The following is a 15,739-nucleotide window of genomic DNA, read 5'->3' as shown; positions in this document are numbered from 1 at the left end:
TGCAGCCCTGGCCCTGCCCACCCCACACAGTTCTGGGGACATATGCCCCCTCTTGTGCCCTCCAAGATGAACAGCAGGAGCAGCGGCAGGAGCTGCCAGACACGCAGCTAGCTCCTGGACCAGCAGTGTGCAACAGTGGGAAATGTCCCCTCCCCCTCCCCGTGCCCTTCAGACAAGTCGCACCTTCATCCCACACCCCCTACCCTGGCTGGGCAGCGCTTGCCCCAGCCCCAGCCCCTGTCCCAGCTCCAGCCCCAATCCCTCTTTCACTGCAGGGGCATTGATCTGCCCCCCACACACTCCTTCCCTCCCCCTTCCCCTTCCAGACTTACCAGCTGGATGCAGCTGTATCCAGTGATGTAAAGTCAAAACTCGCATTGAAACCTGGAAACATGGTGTCAATTCATAAAGGTTGTAAGTATCGTTTGTCGTATCTCAAAATGTCATAAGTCGAGGACTGCCTGTATATTCATATATTCTATTGTATAGCAAGGATGAAATTAACTATAGCTGTTTCATCCTTAATATCTTAGTGCAACTACTTACTCAACCCAAATAGGTTATTACCAGCTCTTCAGCAGTCATGGCAAGCTACTGTAATACCACCGACTGTGGACTATGATTTTGGAGAGCCACCTCTAAGTTCCAGACAAAAAAAAGGGTGCAAAATCTATGTAAATTACATGTGTCATTTGTCCCTGCATTAGGATAGCTCCAAAGTCCCTCTTTATACAAACGTATGAATATCTGGGTAAATGTCCATGTGTGTTTACTTCCATACATGGACTACTGGTTTTGTTAAGATAGTTCTACATTAACTATGTTCATGTTTGTATAACAGTAGGTAAATGACTGAGTTTAGCTCTTTAGTATATGTACAGAAAATGAAAGGTTAAAGGCATGGGTTACCTATGTACAGGACCTTTAGCATGAGCAGAGCCTTGAATGGCTTTGCTGACATATCAAAACTGAGATGCCTTATACCCAAGAGGTATCCAGATAAGATGCACATAACAATGGAAGGAGCTTTACAGCTCCTGGCCATAAGAGTCTTGGGGGAAGTGGAGAAGCTTTGAGAGCTAGAGAGACTGGAAAGGGAACAGCTGGGTATCTTTGGGGGTGCTCAGGTCTGTGCAGGCTGGACTGGGGACAGAGGGACTACTTAACCCCCTTGGAGAAGACAGATAACCTCTGGCCACATGGCCTGTGCCCTAATAAATGAAAGCACTTTGTTGCTTGGAACTGTTGGCTGAGCTGGGCTGCCCCAAGAGAAGTCCCTTTCTCTCAAGCAGAACCTTGATTCACAGCCACAGAACCAGGGAGAGTGAAGGACTGAAACGGCAGGGTCTCAGAGTGGGAAGGAACTTGGGCTCCCCCCTCACTCCAGAATCTATGCCTGGGGCCGAGGCTGGCTTCAAGAGGTACTCTGACACCACAGAAGGTCACAGAGGTCCCTAGCAAGTGCCCTCCTGGAGGGCACTTCACAACATACACACACATTTTATTGCAGAAGTGCAACCACCCTTATACTTCCTAGGCATCTATACAATATACAGCACAACATATTAACCTACTTGGATTAAAGTGTGTGTGTGTGTGTGTGTGTGTGTGTGTGTACATGCACACGTCTGTCTATCATCAGATTGTGGTGCAGACAAAAGTCAAGGTGAACTTGGCAGTTCTATAAGAAAAAGTATATTAAAATGGTTTTAAGAGGACTGAAAGACTCAGGTGGCAGACAATAGAATAAAAGACTTTCACCTGTAGGTCACTGGATCAAATCTGACATGGGTCAGTAGTGGCAGAAAGTCATTATCAGCTGATGGCTGGTTATGTGAAATAAGCTAGTAATCTTGCCAGTGACAAGTCACTATATTGCAATGCATTCCTTTGCTTCCTCATTAGCAGTTTTGGCAGAAAGGTTAAGGCCTTAAACAGTATCTGGAGTGAACCCCTTCCACTCCCCTCCCAAGGGACAGTTCTGCTCTGCTGCCACTGTATTTAGTGTGAGGGTAAAACAAGGAGTTCAGCAGTGAGTGTTGTTAATCTGCCACCTTCTCCAAGAATTAAATTCACCATGAAAAAATTGCTTTTGTTCTTATTTCTTTTAAGATTATTGCTGCAGGCAACTAACTGATGATGCTCTTTCATTGACTTCACTTAGAGGTATAACGTACACTTTTATTGACATCTATCAAAGCAGACTTAAAACTACTAATGGTTTAAAAGTAACAGCTTTAACTTTAAAAAGTTGAAAGATCAAGTTAAAATAAGTCTTGTAAAAACATATGGATCCTGAGTGAATGAGGATGACTTTGTTAGCTAAGCTATGTAGCTGTACATGACATTCATGAGCAAAAAGCTTTACAGTTTATTAAAACTGCAAAGCCCCTCAAGTAAATAGTCTTGTATCCATCCAAGTTGCCTATGGCCTTCTATATGATCAGATAGGAATTCAGTTGTTATTTTGGCATTACTGTTTCCACTGAAATGTTCTAAGTAGGAAACATTCACTAATAACATTTTAAAACTGTTAATGTTAAAAATCATACTTATTTACAAGGCCTTGTAGAGTTTGAAGAGAATACACCTCACTCATGATAGTTACATAGTACATTGCTGGTGCGTGTTGATGCAGTCTAGACTACTGTAGCCCAGGGCATAGGGAGTGAAGAAGTTCCAGTGCCATGGTGTGGAACAGAGTACGAGAGAAGAGTTAACCTCATAACTGACAATTCCACACACGGAATTCCAAAGCAATTCCAAACATAGTATAATTAGCAAGAATGAACTAATTAAACCTTGTTTAATATGCATTTCCACTCATATCTGTCATTCAGTCTTAATATCCAGAACTTCCAGTCTTGTTCCACTGGTATATGTGAAAGACAACAATTACTACACTAATTTATCCTGCAAAATCATAACATAATGACACCAGTATATCCTCTGCTAGATATTATGGTTGCTTACAAAAAACGAAGCACTTCATCACTGATGCATGAAAATATTTTCATATTTTTTGTAAGAACTGTACCTTTAAATTTTACAGAAAATTCAGCCAAAAACAGAATAAATGACTAATATAATTAAAAGCTACACTTGTAACACAATGATATGTTCAGTAAGAGTGCAGAATGCAGGTCTTCAATACTAAAGAGGCAAAATAATTTCATATGCTTCTGTAATAGACATTTACATATGAGGGTGTTTCAGAAAATAACGACACCTTCAAAATAAAATAATTTTGCATGTGATGATCATTTCCTGGAGCACATCACTTCTAATTGATGTGTTCAGCAATGCCAACACCCATGTTTCCTGCTGCTATATAGTTTTCCACTCACTGCACACACAATGGTTTTATTTACAAAATTGCCATTACTTTTGGAAACATATTCATAAAATATATGAAAAAAAAATTATCAAAATATAACATGTCACACATGCATGGCAGGAGGTGAGATTGTGGGATCACACATTGCATCTCTTTGCACTGTATTGCTGGTGCAAGGGGAACCCAATCTCAGGCTCCCCCTGCACTGGCAGGAAGCAAGCTCCGACAGCTGGAAGCAGTTGCAGTTGAGGGGCTCCTAGCTGCAAGGGTGCTCCATAAGCCCCCACCCGGGCCTTGGGGAACCACAATTACTGCAATCCCCCAGGTCTAAGGGTATCACACACGCACACCCCCTCCACCTGAGGGGTAGTGGCTGCTGCAATCCCTCAGACCCAGGGGCTTCACACTAGGCTTAGTGTACCCCTGCGTCTGGGAGACATCAGCTGACAGCCCTCCCAGCCAGAGGGGAACCCTGCTACACATGCAAATTAAAGTTCAGTAAGCAACCAGTTATAAAGTTACCGAATACGAGGTGACCCTGAATATAAGATAACCCCCCAATAATCAGATTCTGCACATGGAAAGTGCATAAATTGATTTTAATTTTTCCATTTATGGAATCTAATTAGTGGAGGGTCAACTTAAATTCATCCCTCCTCACTGATGCAGGTGGTGGGAGGAAAGGTGATGACAGGGGTAGTAATGGGGCAGACGAGGGGAGGGGCAGACAGTGGAGGAGGCAGTTGGGGGGATGGTGGAGACAGGCAGTGGGGGACAGGTGGTAGGGGGCAGGCACTGTAGAGGTAGGGGGGCAGGCAGTGTAAGAGGCAGGCAGCTTACTCCCTGTTGCCTGTCTCCCCTCCCCCTCCCCCACTTAGGCTCCATTGTGCCTCCCCACCCTGCAACCTCAGGCTGCCCTTCCCTTCTCCATTCTGCTTCTGCACCCCACAGCTTCAGACCCCTGGCCCCGTTCCTCTCATCTTCCCCCGCACCTGCCCCTCCACCCACCCCCCCTTACCTTTGCTCTACAGTGGCAGACTCTATCCCTGCTGTGGCCTGGGGCAAAAAGCCTGGCTCCAGCCTAGCCCTGAAGCAGTGGTAGACCTGGCACTACTGCTGCAGAGCTAGGCTGAAGCACATGCTCTGCGCTCCAGACTGCAGTGAAGACAGAGCCTGCCAGCCTAAAGCAAAGGTAAGGAGTGCAGAAGAGAGGGAGAAGTGACAGGACATGTGAAAGCAGTGGAGGGCAGGGGCCAAGCAGCAGCTGAGACTTTGGCTCCAGCCCCAACACTGCATTAGGGCCAGAGTCACAACAGATACCTGCCCCCCCTAACCCCACTGTCTCATGCTCAACTGTAAGGAGAGAGGCTTCCCCCCATGTTAAAAAGATGGGGTGGGGAGCCTCATCTTCTAATAAAATAGGTACAGCAGTACACATTTTCAAAGTCTAACTTTATAGCTGACTAGAGTTTCTTATGGTGTGATCGCTACTTCTTCTGTGTGGTAGGTCTCCAGGTAATTCCACAATTGACCAGGTAATCACATGATACCTGTAACTTGTAGAGGAGGCCCAAAGGAAAACTTTTTTTTCATAAAGTGCATGAAAGACAGCAGGTTTATATCTCGCTTTTGAATTCAAGGGCAAGGACTCTGCAATTCTAAAACTCTTTCAATAGAAAAAAAAATGATATCACAAAACAATAAGTACATTATTGTCTCTAGTGGGTTATGGAATAGAGAAGATCCCACGCAACTTACTGATTCATTTGATGCACTGGCTGGGGAAATTTTTAGCTACTTGCACGATTTCACAATGATTACACACTTAATTCATACAAAACAATTTTATTTTAAAATTCTTTGCTATGCATATAACACTGCTTAGCTTTAAGAAATACCACAAACATTAAGAACACAATAACTACATATATCAGAAACAATACTCCAAACGCACTTCCTTCTCAAACAATGTTATAAGAATTAGTATTACAAAAACAACTACAATTACAACTAAAAGTTAAATTTGAATCAATACTATTATTTTCATGATATACTTACAATCCTAGAATTCCGAGAAGCCAAACACCTAAATATGGTTTCATTCCTTACTAGTACAATTTAATGGGTTCGCCTCAGTAGTACGGTTCAATGGGCTCGCCTCAGCAGTACGGTTCAATGGGCTGGCCTCAATACTGATAGGACTAAGTCCCCTTCCTTCAGTCCCTTTCGGGCGCTCCGCAGCTTCAGCGTGAGATAAGAGATTCGCGTTCACGGAGAGGGTGGTTCAGGTGATCAGTCTGATCCGGCCTACGCTTGCGATTCTTCCTTCGTTGTTCTGCAAGTGAGGTTACCTCCAAATTGGGACAGTAGGTTACAGTTTTTATTGAGTGAGTTGCCATCTTGGGCCCCTCCTACCCAAACCTGTCACTACTCCCAAATTTGGGCTTGGATCTTACTTAACAGATTTCTGCTGGGTTCAGTTTCTTTTGATGACCATTTTAATTACTTTGGGGAATTTCCTTTCTTCCCAATCTTTTCAAAGGGCCTAGGGTTCGATATCTCAGAATGTGAGATGTTTGCTTGAGGGTCATTTTTATGTTAACCTTGTTAAAGGCCTCTAAAGATAAAATTCAAGAGTTAAAACTTTGAGCAAAGTCAGGACCTTCCGCACATAGACCAAAACAATGGCCTAGATAAGAAGATGAATCTTGTAACACTTGAAAGCAACAGGCTATTATTATAATGACAATATAAGAAAATAGACAAGTTGGTAATTTTCAGAAGAGAAATCTGGTCGTTCATGACATACAAAAGTCCTCAATCTAAGAAGTCCTGTTCAGTTAATACAGAAGAATGACTAGTTTAACTCTAATTCAGAAACTAGGCAATACTTAATACAACGTATTACAATTTTCTCATTGTCCCCATGTGACAATGTTTATGCTATGCTAAAATTACTAGTTGTATACTAAGTAAATGTCTTGCATGAAAAGAAATTTCAAAAAGGTCAGAGGTATGCATACTAAATATACTCCAATATTCAAAGCTAAGCTTATTTATTTTATGTGCTCAGTCTTAAGTTTTGTTTAATTGCTATGTCGTTTATGTGTTTGCTTTTCTAACATTTATTTACTGCTGCCTATTACATAAAAAGGCATACCTACAGAATAAAAACAAAGCATTTCCAAGTTTTTCATGTAATCTAGGCAAATATTGAAAGAAATTAATGTAAGCGATGTGATTAGTCACTCCCATGAAAGATATGACACTCAAGACTTGAAGAGTTAAGAATGATGAGTTGTGCTGATCAAAATCACAGGTGTTTCTGTAATCTTGATGGACTGGGATGGATTTTTCTAAACCCACAATTCCTTTTATGGAAAGGGAACATCTAAATTTAGTAGCTCCAAATTGAACTCATATTAGTATGTACACAAAAGATACAAGCAACTTACACTCAAATTTAGGAGGAGAACAGAACAGTTACTATATGGACTACAGGTCCAGAATCCAGTCAACAAAGGCAGTAGACAATGCTAAATGAAGCACTGCAGTTTTCAGCAAAGCAAACTGTGTAAGTGTATTCCCATGGGCAAAAACCACAGAATTACCCTTGCATCAGTTAAGCAAACAATAACCATGATAGTCTTTTGGATAGAGTAAAGGCAATTTAAAGGCTTGGAATGTCCATAGATTCAATGCCTATCTGTCACTTATATTTGACACTGAAGTTGAAAGAATGAAATCTTCAATTAGATTACTTAACAAGATCTAAAAATGACCTGGATTTTGCCTGGATTCCAAACTAATACACTTCCAAGCCATCAACAAGAAATTGTAGTCAAGAAACTGTATATTTTAAAATCTGAAATACATAAGCATTGTGAAGAGATTATTCTTACTACATATGCTAGGCACATTAGGAGACGGAACATCTTCCACATGAGATGCCTGTGCAAAATCCTGAAAACAAGTGGGAAGACAAAATGTCAAACACAGAGGTCACTTTTTACACATGCTCCAGAGGTAAGGGGGAGGGCAGCACTTTAATTAGAGCAGCTCCGACAACTGCTCTAATTAAAGAACCACTACAGTTCATGCATCAGCACCACTGTGTCTTCTGTATTAGCATCTCCATGCTTCAAAATGGTGGCAGGGTGCTTGAACTAAAGCTCGTTAGTTCAAGCACACCACCACCACCCCCTCCACTGCCATTTTGAAGTGCAGGGACACTGATACATGAGACACTGAAGGCTGCTAATTGCCACGCTCCAGCAGACTCAGTTAATCGAGTCTGCTCCAGCATGATGTAATTACAGAGCACTGGAGCAGCACCCACGCTCGTGTACAGGCACCCAGAGGTGCTGAAGCACGCAAGACTGGCACACATAGAAACCACTATCAAAAACAGGAGGCTGTAATGGCTCAGCCATGTCAAGGGAATGTGAGGCAACTGTATCCCCAAGAACATTTTGTACGGTGAGATTCGAGATGGCTCTAAAAAAGCAGGGTTGCCCTCTACGGCAGTACCACAACGTGTACAAAAATGATACAAAGACATTCAACATCAGTGTAGAAAGCTGGAGGAAATGTGCAGAATCCTGTCCAATCTGGAGGGAACATCTGCTACTGGGTACAGCTCAACATGAAGTGGCTTTGATCCAGAGGATGGAAGTGACGTGAGAAAGAAGGAAGCAGCATGCTGTAAACTTGGATCTCAACTCAGACAACACATGGTTCTGTGAAACTTGTAATGAGCTGTGTCCCTCTCAAGTTGGGCTTGTCAGCCACAAGCAGATTCATCAGGCACTTAACTAGACGTCTTACGCATACACCAAGATCCAGAGGATCAACAGTTGCCTATATACTGTTCCAAATGTGCTCTTCCTAGTTCAGTGTTGAGGAAATAATTTGCATTTAGTAACTATATTTGCATGTGTTGAAAGTATAGTCAAGTCTTGCATGCACATTTATAGATCCCAATTCTACTATCTGATCAACAGAGACTAGATCTTAAGTCTATTCAAAATCCCACTGACATTTACAGAGCTTCAAAAAGGCACAGGTATCAGCCAATGAGACTGTATCATAGCCACACAACATAGCCCTTAGCTTTGTACAGAAGACTGTAAATATCTACATTTAAATTAATATTTTTAACTTTATTCCTCAGAACAGATCTATACTAGACTGTATTTGGGGAGGGGAAAAAATGAGATTGCCATCAACATCCATCTGAGCAGGTAGCATACACTATAGCAGAATACATTAGATTTAGTAAAGTGGTAATTGATTTTATATATAATTTAGAAGCAGAAGAATATTATTCCACTTTTCTCCTCCTATAGCTATTATCCCTGCAAAAACTAATTTCTGGCTTTTTAAAAGAAGTTACCACTACTGACGAATTGTCTAAAAAGCTTTCTGCCTGATTTCTATTTACTTAATGTTACATACACTATAAAACAGTTAGCAATAACATGTATTGTTGCAAGAAAAAGACTTGGTCTATTAAAAGGTGTGTAAGTAATACTTCTGCTACACACATCTGTGTATGATTATGTGACCCCACAACCCTGAAGATAAAGATGACTGAGCTTTTTTTGAAACTGGATATTCATTCTCTCAGTTTTGACAGCCAAGTTGTTGGTAATATTAGTTGTCTCATTGCATTTTTATACACCACTGTGTTCCAGTGCTCTATAGTGTGCTACCTCCAGATAGAAAATGTCTCCAGGTAGAAAGCACACAAATATATTTGGGGGGTGGGGGGAGTTCTGAAGGGCTTGGGGTGGGAAGAGGACATTGGGTATCAGAGATATTGGGCAAATGTACCGAAACTACCTTAGGACTTACCTATATGTGGAGGTAAAAAAAAAGTTCAGGAAAATGCTGACATTAAATTTTAGAGATCACTGAACTCCTAAACAGATGATCTCAAATCAGAAGTGAAGCATCTGAGTTCACTGTAGCTTAATCCTCCAATAACAAAATCACTTTACTTCTGGATGACTGCATCCAAATGGGGATTAAATTATGAATAATAGTGTCTATAGGAAGTGTCGTATGTTTTAACTCACCCACATTAACGTCACAGCTTTACTGAATTTCATCTTTACTGTCTTAAGTGACCCTATGACGACCCTATGACCCTTAAGTATTTTAGGAAGTCATTTAAAGTTGGTAAGATTTAGGTTCCTAAACTACATAGGTTCTACATTTTTAAGTGGATTCAAATGGATTTCTCTCCTCTCACTTCTCAGCAAAAATACAAACTAGTGATTTTCTACAGAACACTATTTATACACTGGAACCTTTTCGTATTTTAAAATTGTTGAGTGATGATTGCTAGTTAACACTTTCTCCCATCTCTGTCTCAGCACTTTGAATTCAGGGGCAGCTGTACGTTAGCTGCAGAACTAGGGAGCATAGGGGGAATCTGGCAACTAGCACTTTTTGAACTAATAGCCACTCCACAGTGGTTTGGTTTGAGCTGGATCGGGCTACAACCAGTTCCCAGCTTCAATGTGCAAATAAATATAGTACACACACAGCCACTGAAAATTTAACCTATTATAACTCCACTTTAAAACTCCGCTTATTATCATTATATGGCTAAGTATGTTATGATTCCACATTGCATATTTCCTTGCTTCTGGCTCATTATGGTATTAAATGAACTTCAAAGTCCTGAAATCAATCCTCAACTTGGCAATCCTGCCAACCCTTTTTTGGAAAAATCTCTCTCTGTGGTTGTTTGAAAATGTGATTGAAGTTTTGCTATCCTTAAAAATATTGATCTAGTGATGGATTTTTAACTACATTTGCACTGTATACTTCTACTGCTTTTGATCATGCAAAGACAAAGTCATTTTTTTATCAATACATTCAACCAAAAGATCAAAAGAAGTCAAAGCAAAGGGTTATTTAGACATAGACATAATGTTATTATTAAGCCTCGGGGAGCAATGCTGTCCTTCTGGAAAAGCAGAAACAGTATTGCATTATCCAGTTCAAAACTACAAGAGATTAATTTGTCCTTAGTATAATTAATTATACCTTTGTGTCACCTTCTAATCATTTTTCTCTTACCACAATTGAGCACTGAAGGCTTCCACTATTTCACATGATTAGAAATACTATTTATGAGTATTTTATTTGGCAGTGATTACATTTGAAATGTTTCATGGTTTCCCTTCTATCCTGTTGCAGTGTGATTAGGAAGGAATACCAATAACCATGCTCAGAAATGACTAGATTGTTGGGGGGAGCAGAGGGGCGGAGGCACCTTTGCCAGTTCAGTGAAGAAAGAAGCGGGGGGGAAATGAAGTAGGATGAGAAATCCTGAAAAATCCTACTTGGAATCTTAACTTTTACTAGCTTCTTTATGTCTCTAATCAACACCATTTAAAACTGAAGTTATTATCCAAGTTTTTAAAAATGAAGCCCCATCATTTTAAACAATGTTTCTGACACTATCGTCAGATTCAGGTGTAGGACAGCATCCCATTTTTCAGTTTTAATACTTTCTCAGAAGCCTAATTCAATCATTACTTTTAAGAGCTATTTAAAAAAAAAAATCACATTCTCACTAACAAAATGTATATCTCTGGGCATTCTATTTCAACACGAGATTAAACTTTTTGACCCACAAATGATGAAGTTCTTTTAAAAACAATAACAACTAGATGGAAAGCAAATTACTTCTTCTAACAGACAAGGAAACCACATGTGCAAAGAATTACAACAAGGCTTCAGAAAAAAAGTATTTTTTTAAATGGTAACTCTCAGGTTTTTCTTCCTGTTAGTCTTTCCGGATGCTTACAAGAGTTTTTCCTTTGCTCCTTTACTTTCAATTACATTTACATTTCAGATGAGCAGATAGACCTGTATACCTGAGATCAGAATCTGATCCACCGATTTTTTTTTTTTTTTAATTTTTGCTATCCTTTCAATAGGAATTTTGACTTCAGAAGCTGCCTAATTGGGCCCTTACTAATTCAATCAATAAAGGGATTTCTTTCTTTACCATTTTTGTTACTTTCCTTTAGGCAAGTATTATCCCCAAACTAATGTGTAATTTACCTGAAATCAGCATAATCCTTGGGGCTGTTGACATATTTTTGATCATCTGTGCCCTTGATATTAGCAGTATTCCAGAACAGCGATGTCCAGTACTGCAGTGCATGTCATGGACTCAACATTTTCATGCAAATTCCACTGAAGAGTTTTCTAGGTTAGGGACTGAGGAGTGACTGCTCCATCATGTGCAAGCACTCTGACCCAATCCACTGAAGCATTTAAGCTTCAGTGTGGATGCAGGAAAGATCCCTCTATCATGAATAGTCCTCCAGTACTCTGTGCATAATTACCCCACAAGGGATAGACACATTCTTTTACCACTGTCATAACTGACTGAGGAAGAATCTTAGGAAATACTCCTGGGTATGCAAGAACAAGCATCAAAAGAATGACAACACATAACCCAGGCAGGGCCGTAGGAAGGCTCATACTTGGACTGGTCTAAATTGAGCACTCTGGTCCACATGCCCATAAAACTTGGACTGTGTGTTCAGTACAGAAATATCCATAGACAGAAAAAAATGCAGCAGACAGCAACTTCTCTGTTACACCCATAAAGCTCTACTGTGCCTTTGCTGCAGTGCATACACTTCTGGAGGGTGGTGGGGGATGACGGAGAGGGGGGAGCTTGGTATGCTAACTCTACTCTCTTCTGTTGTTCCTGGAGACTTTCCATCCCATATCATTTATTTGTCTGTGCCTTGCTACATAAAAGGAGTCTTAGACTCTTTCTCCTTAATTTTTATCAGAGTTTCTGAATGTCAGGTATTAACTTCATGAATATTTTTCAAACAAAAGTCCCTTGCAGGCTTGTTGTGGTGCTTATGGGCCTGATCCTAAAATCTTTACTCAAGCTAAGCTCCCAGTGAAGTCAATGAAAGGTGTGCTCAAATAAGGGCTGTAAGAAACTTCTTACGTGAAACAATGTAAGGTAACATATATAGCACTACCAGATCATTGCAAGGAAGAATTCAAATTGTTCTTTTTCTTAGACCATCATCTGGGTGTTCATGTAAAAAAAAAAAAAAATGCCCAAAGATATTAAAAGTTTAATAGTGCTAACACTGATTTGCAATAAATATTCAGTTGCCATGAAACCATTTACTGAAATGTCTTATGGGAGTTGTACAGCTAAATCCACGTACTGAATGTTTACCTCCAAACTTCCTCTTTTAGAAAAATAAAGAGTTCAAACTTCCTCTTTTAGAAAAAGAGCCCCAAAAGAGCCCCAAAGAGCCCCCAAAGAGCCCCAAACTTCCTCTTTTAGAAAAATAAAGACTCTATTTTGTCCTTCTTAGGACTTGGTTACATATTGCACTTCGAGATGCTCAAATGTTGATCGGTGTTAATGCTAGCTGAAGTTTGGAACAGTCACACCTTAAGGGCCTTGTTACATGATAATTCTGTGTAGCTCCTGAAGCTCTTAACACCTGGATTGTCCACACATTGGGTGCATCTATATGAGTGTGCACATGTGGTATGTGGTGCCGCAGACCCATCTGCAGTGCCACACACCACACATGCAGGCATTCCCAGCCATCCTCCCCCCTCCACACACCCCACAACCACCCAGCACACACCCACAGCCTCCCATAAACCCTATACCCACCCATACCCCCATACATCCACATACCCCCACATGGTCCTGCACCCCACATACACACACCCACAGCCCCCCACAAACCCCATACCCACCTCCACATGCCCCATACCTATTCATCCCCCTAAACACCAGACACACACCCACATACACACACCCACACCCTCCCCCACACCCCACATACACCCACACTCATAGCCCCAAATAAATGCTATAAATCACTCACCCGCACCCCCCCCCACAATATACAAGAGTAAGACTTCATTTTTAAATATTATGCAATAACCTCTATGTACACGATAAAACACACACATCAGGACAAAAATATATTTTTAAATAAAATTAAAATACTTTATTCTAGATGTTTGATTTTTAGTATATAACTTGGTTTTTTTCCAGGTCCAAGATGGCAAACTCTCTTTGCCAAAAGGAGTAATTCAGGGGGCAAGTGGAGGGATTTCTGGTGGCAAGGTTCAGGGGTTGGAGGCAAGACTTCCAGTCCCAAGATAGCAACCAGGGGTCGAGGCATGTGTCAAAGGGCAAGGTTACCCTTACAGCCCTCCACAGCTCACCAAAACTCATTAAGTGACCCTCCAGCTAAAATAATTGCCCACTCTGGGGTAACATATAACAAGGCCCTTAGACAAAAAAACCTTCTCTGACTGTCCTCCACCCATACTGCTGTGACTTGCCACTAGAGGGCTGGTGACCAGGGAGCTGACTAGGAGATATATAGCACTGCAGTGGCAACTCACAGCTGATGAGCCAGGACAGGCTTCTATCCCTGCTCTGGGCAGAGGGTATGAAAGATGGTTTGGGAATGAGGGGGACAGGACATGAATCTGAGAGGCAGAGTTTATGGAATGGGGGTGAGTAATGAAGTGTGAGATGGAAGGAAAGGAGGACGGGGGAACGGTGCTGAAATGAAGTCAGCCAGCCACTGAAGGATAAAAAAAATAGAAGAATTTAAGAATGAGATAAAGAGGAAGTAAATTAAAAAAGGTTTCATGTTTTAATAAAATGGGATTTGGGATTGTGGTGGGGTGGGTGCTGGTCATGCTTCCCAGGGTGGCTGGAAGGTGGGAGCAGTGAGAGAAGGTGCTTTTGGAGGAGTTATTGGCCCTGCCCCAGGAAGGAAGCCCCACCTCATGGGGTCCCAATCTGACCCCCTACCTTGTTCCTCCCCCCACATCCACTAGAGCCCACTCCTGGGCCTGGCTAGCTGACATCTGCTTTGCAGCTGTTTGCATGGGGTTGCAGCCCTGGGGGTAGGAAGGTCAAACCCCCAGGGGCAGGAGGGGGGGAGTTGGTTTGGTGCCAGAACTACCCCCTGGGCAGTAGAGTTTAAGGGGTGGAAAGTTTCTCCACACAGAACAGGAAGGTGAGGGAGGAGACACTGGACTGAAAATTGGGTGGCTTATCTGTGGGAAGTAGCCACACAGTAATGGAACATGAGCAGGTAACATGTATCAGAGATAAACCTGCCCTGGAGTGGCATAACTTTAAGCGGCCTAAAGCATTATTAAAACTAGTGTCAGGCGCTAATATGTGGACAATTCAGGGGTTAAGAGCTCCAAAAGCCACCTAAAATTAATGTGTAACAAGGCCCTAAGATCTTTGTTCTTGAAAGTATGGACTTGTTGGCTGCATGTTTTCTACCAAAAATAACCTTTATTCCCCGATATGAAACAGTGCATGGAATCTAAACAATACCAAAGATTTTGACTGCAGCAGATTTTTTTTAATTAAAAAAAACAAATATAAGTCTCTATATGGACTGAAGACTAGATCACCTTCAGTCTTCTAAATCTGCTGTAAGAAAGCAAGCAGTAACTGCACCATATCAGCTTTTAGAGAAACATTTAAGTATGTGATCTCACAGATCATCCTAATCATGCCCTAAAAGCTTCTGCATCAACACTGATATCAGCAATAAACTGCTTGTGTCATTGCATGTCAGCATCTGAAAAACAGAACTACTCATGTAGAAAGCCAAAGAATATTAAAGTTGTTGTGTTCCACTGGAGTCTAAGGCCTAATCCCTACATATGTAGTGATTGTGACCCATGTGTTTGGATCCCAAGACCTAAGCAGAGTCCCAGTGGGGCTCTATATTTGGTCCACCCTAGAACATAGTTAAAAGATCAAAAATAGCGCATGTTGGATTTTACAGATTAAAAATAAAGAAATTTGCAAAACTATTTAAATTACTGTTTTCACAAATTCGTGCAATTGGCTTAAGTCAGACCTTTCTCCCTTTCCTCTCCCTCACCGTTTGAACCTTTACACCTATGCTTAGCAGACCTTTTTTGAATACATCTATTAAAAACACTCAGAAGCAAAGCCTTGTTGATTAACCAATCTATTACTACTAAATGTCATTAATGCCTTATTATAGTTTCATAGTTTGTAGGGTCAGAAGGGACCTTGACAGATCATCAAGTCCGACCCCCTGCCATGGCAGGAAAGAGCACTGGGGTCAAACAACCCCAGCAAGGTATTCATCTAGCCGCCTCTTAAAGGCCCCCAGGGTAGGATCCAGCACCACTTATCTTGGAAGTTGGTTCCAGATCCTAGCTGCCCTGACTGTGAAGTAGCGCCTCCTGATGTCTAGTCTAACTCTACCCTCTGCCAGCTTGTGACCGTTGTTTCTAGTCACTCCTGGTAGTGCTCGGGGAAACAGGGACTCCCCCAATGCCTGCTGGTCTCCCCTGACTAGT

At 41.5% G+C, this 15,739-nt stretch overlaps 1 protein-coding gene across 2 annotated transcripts in view; it reads right to left on the bottom strand.

The window, feature by feature from the left end:
* CLSTN2 (calsyntenin 2) overlaps positions 1–15,739 on the bottom strand; it is an 846,150-nt gene that overhangs the window by 792,084 nt on the left and 38,327 nt on the right. The gene's annotated exons all lie outside the window — the stretch shown is intronic.

This window comes from Alligator mississippiensis, chromosome 7 (genome assembly GCF_030867095.1).
Source record: "Alligator mississippiensis isolate rAllMis1 chromosome 7, rAllMis1, whole genome shotgun sequence".
Lineage (NCBI taxonomy): Eukaryota > Metazoa > Chordata > Crocodylia > Alligatoridae > Alligator > Alligator mississippiensis.
The sequence above is the reverse complement of the archived record's forward strand: the minus strand, read 5'-3'. Positions and strand labels throughout refer to the sequence as shown.